Source organism: Neopsephotus bourkii, unplaced genomic scaffold, assembly GCF_033783945.1.
Source record: "Neopsephotus bourkii isolate Nb327-2 ecotype Australia unplaced genomic scaffold, CSIRO-AGI_Nbou_v1 NB_1139, whole genome shotgun sequence".
Classification (NCBI taxonomy): domain Eukaryota; kingdom Metazoa; phylum Chordata; class Aves; order Psittaciformes; family Psittacidae; genus Neopsephotus; species Neopsephotus bourkii.
This window is the reverse complement of record NW_026901625.1, coordinates 366,865-373,743: the sequence shown is the minus strand read 5'-3', so window position 1 is coordinate 373,743 and position 6,879 is coordinate 366,865.

Genomic DNA, 6,879 nt, shown 5'->3' with positions numbered 1-6,879 from the left:
CAGCGTCAGCTCCTCCGCTGGGCACTCCCTGGTCTGGAAATACAGAAAGGCCTTTTCCTTTGGGATACATCTCCTCTTTGTTCCTTTTTTGGGTTGTTTTCTGAGCATTGAGATAATCAGCCACAACCCCCTCCCCTGGCACCTCCCTGCCCTGTCGCTGGCTGGAGGCAAGCAGAAGGGAAAGGAGGGTAAAATAACAGAGATGCTGATGGTGGCATCTCTGAGTTGGCATCCCCATGGGGCTGGCTGGAGCAGGTGGGATCCTGCATCCCGGTGTGAGCTCAAAGCTGGCTTGGGAACCTGTGGCTGATGTTGAAGAATGAAAAGAGAGGAAAACTGGGAAGAAAAGGGAGGGGGAGGAATTTGCTTTTCTGGTCTTGTTTAAGGAAAAAAAGGAAGTAAATCCTTTGTGTTCTGGTGAGGGGCTGGAGAGCTTCATGGCAGGAGCCCCTTGCAGATGCTGAGGCTCTGTGGAACAGCCCTGCACCCTCTGCACCCCTGTGCTTGTGAAGGGGAGGATGCACCAGTAGCCCCTGGGATGTGCCAAACCGAGGGATGCAGCGAAGCCAAATCTGATGCTGCTGCGATGCTCCTCTCCCTGGTTCATGTGAACGAGGCATCCCGTTGCTTGGGGCTGCCCCTCGCCCCTGCCTGTTAGCAGGAAGGGTTCTGGGCTGGGTTTCGCTGCAGCCCCAAACACAACGTGCCTTCACCAACACACACAAGAGCCTGGTGCAGCCCCGTGGTGTTGGCACAGTGCACACAGAGCTCGGCCAGCACCCTGCCCAGGGTCCTCCCATAGGAAAGACCAGGAAGACCCATCCCAGCCAGCCCTGGGGGTGACGGGGTGAAGGCACCCCAGGAGTTGGTGTCTCCATGTGGATGCGGACTCCCTGGGGTGGAGCTGGTTGTGCCCAGCTGCTGGGGCTTTGAAGGGTCCAGAGGACCTTGACACTGTAAAAAGGCAACTCCAGTTAGAGCAAGGTGATGGGGTTTAAGCAGCAGAAGGGATCCAACACTGAAGCAGCTTCACTGGCCACAGGGAGCAGCAGGCTCCATCCCAGGGCACCGCGCAGGGATGCAGCTCCCAGAGATGCTCAGGTGAAGAGCAGGGGTGGCTCCATCACCTCCTGTCCTCTCCCTCCCTCCCTCCCTCCCATCCACCCAGGATGTCAAAGGCTTGCTTGGGAAATGCTTCTCCTCCAGCCTGTCCCACCAGGTCCCACCTCGGGGCACTGGTTCCTCCCCCATGAACCGCTCTCCTGAGCTGCTCCTCAGGTTCAACTTCTCTTTTTTCTTTGGTGATGTATTTATTGCCTTCATTTGAGGAGAGACAGAAAATCCCTCATTCCCCTGCTTCTGCCCCTCTCCCTCCTCCTCAGTGCGAGCAGCATCGTGGATCTCATGCAACTGAGCTTCTCCCAGCAAAGCCAAGCGAGAACATTGTGTGCCAGGCTCTATTTTAAGCACCCAATAAAAGTGATTTTTGGAGTGGTTCCATCCCTGTGTCCTTCTTTCACAGAGCCCTTGGCCCTGCCGAGGGTCCCATGCTGGAGGTGCCCACTCCCCAGTGCCCCCCTGCCTGCTCCAGAGGCTTCATGGGCACCTATTGATTAATGCATGAAGGAATCAAAGCAGGCCTCTCCTCACCAGCGCTTCCTCAGGGGTGACTGAAATGAAACCACCCCTCGGCAGTGCCAGTGGGGTGATCCGTGTGGATGATGCCCTTCGGATGAAGCAGCTTTGGAAACCTTTAGGCCGATCTACCTGTCAATGGCCAGGGCAAGCAGCCTCCTTCCCAGTGCTGCACCCCCTCCCACCCTTAGCACTGATCCACAGGTAGGGAAACTGAGGCACGGAGCTGCTCAGTGATTTATGGTCTTCATGAGGCCCTTTTCCCCTTCCAAGCACACCCTGAGGTCAGGAGCAAGCGCTTCTTCAGCCTTTCCATCCAGAAGCCACCAAGGGACGGAAGAGGGGAGGGCACAGGGGTGATGGGAGCTCATCATTCACCAAGGAAATCGATTCAGCTGTGTTCAGGTGGGTAACGGGCTAAATTCAGGCTGATGGGGAGCAGCAGGGTGGGAGGGGTGGTGGCACGGGGTTGTTTGGAGCATGAGGCTAGAAAAGCACTGACCTTGCTGCAGTGATCCCCATTTGCAGGGGATGCTGGTGTGGGCTGGGTCTGTCCCACAGCACCGGGGCCTCTGGAGGAGCAAGGACTTGGAGCCACCAGTGATGCCAATGGACCGTGGGTGCTGCTGAGGTGGGTGCTCGCTGCTGGGGCTGCTCCTCCTGCCCAGGCAGGCTTAAATCATTGATTCAGGACCCAGTGTGCATGGGGCACGTTGGGGTCTGACCCCACAGTGAGGGAGGGTGTGGGAGCCTCCTGCTCCCAGAGCAAATCAGATTGCTCCAACCTGGCCTTGAGCACTGCCAGGGATGGGGCAGCCACAGCTTCTCTGGGCACCCTGTGCCAGCGCCTCAGCACCCTCACAGGGAAGAGCTTCTGCCTAAGAGCTCAGCTCAGTCTCCCCTGGGGCAGGTTCAAGCCATTCCCCTTGGCCTGTCCCTACAGGCCCTTGTCCCAAGCCCCTCTCCAGGTTTCCTGGAGCCCCTTTAGGCCCTGGAGCTGCTCTAAGGCCTCCCCAGAGCCTTCCCTTCTGTATTAACAGGGAATTACAAGGCAGATCCCAGCCCAGTGGCAGCAGCAGCAGGCAGTGAGCGTGGGGCTGCTGTGGGGTGAGGAGGGCCCCATCTGGGGGCTTTCCCCGGGGCTGGATGAGGGCTCAGGGAATGCAAGGTTTTGGCAGGGACTCGATATGGGGAGATGGGGGGGGGGCAGCCATCAACATGGTTAAAGATGGGGTGGGCACCATCACCCCACAGGGCAAGCAGCAGCTTTGAGCATCCCTGGGGCAGAGCCAGGAGCTGCCCTGCCGCAGGTTTGAGCCTGGCAGAGCCCAGCTGCTGCTCTCGCCACAGGCAGGGAACAAGCAAGGGCAGGGCAATGACCACAACCGGATCTGCCAGAGGTGTCCACACGGCAGCGAGCAGGGAACCGGCTCTGGCTCTCCTGGCACCGCAGGTGGAGCTCTGTGGCTGTCCTACAAAGCCATCAAGGTGCTCTGCATTGTGAAGCAGCATCTCCTTGGCAAGGGATCCATCACTGCTGGGTCTGTGTGGGGCTGGGTTACAACAGACGGGCAGAGCTCATTTGGTTTCCTGGGCTCCACCGGCACCGGGAGCCAGGAGGAACCCAAGGGAAGCCAAACACAACCCATGGGACTCATGTCCCTCACTTGTGCCAGCTGAAAGTGGGGTCTGTGCAGCCCGGAGCTGCCAGCGCCCCGCTCTGTGCCCTGCACGGCTGGTGGGGGCCCTCCTGTGGTGGTGATGGGCCCTGGCAACCAACTGGGAAGCAATCCAGCAAGTACTCAGCCTGGCTCAGGAGATGAAGCCGAAGCTCCTGATGGCTTCCACCATCTCCTACCTTCCTGTAGGGAGACGTCCTGGGAGGGATGGGAGGTCAATCCTCCCTCCCTGGAACTGGGCACGCAGGAAGATCACAGGATCCTTAACTGCGAACAGGCCTTGACTCAATGGTTTTCTCCGAAACAGCACAAATGAAAGACAAAAGAACCCAAATTATCACAGAATGCTCTCAATTTAATTCAATTCATTATGCACAGGACACAAACCCAGCTCATTCTGCAATTCATGCCTTACTTTCAATAGTGCAAACACAGAGATGGTTGTTCAATGGAGCAAGCACTCCTGCTCGTGACTGCGGCACAGCCTGCGGGTGCAGCGTGGTTTGCTGCCCTACACAAGGACCTGGGAGCAATGTGGGAGCTCCAGCAGGAAATCCCCCTTTCAGCCAGCAAGTCTTTCAGCCAGAGGTACAACGTGCTCCTGCCTTTGGGCTGCTCCTCAGATGCAACTGTGTTCTAAGAGCTGGAGATGCAGAAGGTCAGGGGGCTGCACCTTCCTGAAGCAGCCACTCTGTGCAGCAGGCATGGGGTGTCCCACACATGGGTGGGCAGCAAGTGCATGTGCCCAGGGTATAAGAGCACAGGAAAGCAGGACTGCGATCACAAAGCTGCCTGTTAATAAGGTGCAGAGAGCAAGTGGATGGGATGTGCAACCAGCCTGCAGCAGATGGCCAGACACTGCCATGGACTTGGAATTCCACCTCTTCAGAGGAGCAAGGAGAAGCCCAGTCACTGCAGACAGGTAACTGAAGCAGGGCTTCCAGAGCAGAAAAGCTGCTGTCTGAAGGTCATCTGTGCTTCTGGAGCTGTTCCAAACACAGTTTATTACCCCTGTATAACGTGTGGGTCTCGTTCTTGCTCTTCAGAAGACTGCTCAGTACCAGATACAATCTATGCTGGATGCAGGAAGACGGAACAGCCCCTGGGGAGCTGCACCATGGTCTCCATCACAGTCATGCACCATAATAGATATGTAACACAGCCAGAAAGTTCATAGCTGTCCTCGTGGTAACACTGCTCAGAGTAAGCACTCCATGGGGCTGCTCCAAAGGATCTTTGTACCTCCTGTAGCGGCTTTCTTTAGGCTAAGCTGGCTCCACAATCCATCTCAGCAGAGGGATGCTGAGCTTTGTGAGCAGCTGAAGCAAAGGCTGCTGTGTCTCAGCAGTCACTGAGAAGAGCAAATGCGACGTGTGTACCTCTGGCTGCCAATACAGAGCATTACCTACACGTGTGGTTTCATGCTGCAGAGCACTTTAATGTGCTCAGTGGTACTCTGCAGTTCCCACACCAAACTTAAGTACCCACCAAAGGAAGAATTTTGCTGGTTCTGGGGATAACTGGAGGCAAAAGTGGCTGAAAAGCAGAGGGATGGGTAAGTGAAACCTGACCTACAGTACACTTGTGCCAAGAGACCTCAGCAGGCTCCTGAGGAACAGCGACCAATGTCTCTGAAGACAAAAAGAGCAGTGAAACAGATAAACCCCTTTAGTCTGGGCACTGCCAGCCAGCTCTGCTCAACACTGCTCCTAGATGTGCTGCAACCACTGCTGGAGGTTACCAAGGAGCTCTCCTCTCATATTGCACTTCATAGTAAACCCACTGTTAGAGAAGAACTCATCCACCATGAGACACCAATGGAATATTCAGAGATCCAAGTTCACCCCCTGAGCCCTGAATTCATCTACCTGAGGCCCTCCAGAAAAAAAAGAGTTTCTAAATCAGGACCCCACATTAACTGCCACCTCTGGAGAAAAGAGGTGACAACACTGCCTGGCTCATGTCCCGTCTGTGCTGTAAGGTCAGGGTGGTCACTGCGTGCTTTGAGCTACTTCACCCACACCTCAAGTCTGCCCCTCCTAACTAGTGCCAGAAGAGCAGCTCTTGATATATTGCTACTTATTTAGACTTAAGTTAAAGCAATAGAACATTCTTCTCTCCTTTCCCTGCACTAAACCTCTCCCCAACCTCCAAGCCCCAGCCACAACCTGGGCAGTTACAGCTACACATGGTGTGCTTGCACTGCAATAGCTTATTCTTCTGTAGGAAGGAAAATGAACAGTAACATCATCTTATGTCCACTAGTACTTCAGTTAAAAAAGAATTAAGAACTTGACAAATGCAGGCTGTAAACACCGGGGTTCTACTGAACAAGAAGTCACAGAGATTCTTATACTCCAACGTATCTTGCAATTTGCTCTTTATCCTGAACTGCCACACTGAAAACAACTTGGTAATGGGAAGTGCACACAGCCCCCGGAAGGGGCTTGGTAGAGACATTCCACCCCATTATTGGAACTTAAACGCTCTGGACTTTCTGGGTTTTGGTCACCACAAATCACCTGCTTTTCAGTGCAGCAAGACCAGAACAACTCCCTAAACCTGCTTTTAGCAAACATTCAGTTCTTGGAAGCCACTGGGGTGAGGGGGAATTCACAGCATTCACAAGTGCCACAAAGTGCCACCCTGTGCCCTGCGGAGCCTGAGAGCCTCCCAAGGACAGGAACTCCCTTCGGTGATTCCACGCTGCTGATCTCAGCATGACTAAAGTGCATCACCAGCAATTGAAGAGCCCTTTAGTTAAGGGAGCAATAAATCAGCTTTTCCATGTGGACTGATTCCCATGGACTTACAGATAGCACACCTAAACACCAGGTATCCTCCAACAGTTAAAACACAACTGTAAATAACAGCCAACAAGTCTAAAGTACAGCCAACAGAGAAATCATCACACCACCATTCAAAACATGAAGTGGATCTGACTTTTGGCAGTGATAGGCAGTAATTGTATATAGCACCTACTCTGGTATCTTTGCAGATAAACAACCTTACCATCGGGACCTTCTGCTGGACAGGATCCGGGTGTCCCACTGCACCCCTGACCTGCAGGCCTCGACCCATGCACGGAGTGTGGAGACAAGGGGAACAGCCTAGAGAAGCACCAAGGTATGAGCATCACCTTCTCTTTTTCTTTCTTCAGGTGTGCTTCTTAGACTAGAAAGGGAATTCTAGAGATGATGAAACGGGGTTTATTCTATGCACTGTACTGAATGCAAACGCCTGTGTACCTGAGTGGTGAAGGCATTATTGCTACTGCTGCATGACATAGGCCCTCCAAAGCCCTGCAGAACATAAAGATTTGAGCACACACTCTAGGATGTGATCTCAGACTGACACCAAGCACAGCCCACAAACTAACCAGCTGCAGTCAGTGCTTTACAGAAATCACCTTTTTTTTCCCCTCAAAGGCTCATATCCTGTCTTTAAAACCACATCATGCTCTGAATTGAGCATCTTTTATCTGACAAGATGAGGCAGACAGGAGCTGCAACAGTGCTGTAAGCACAGAGCTATGAGAACATCCCCAAACATGCACAGAGCTCTC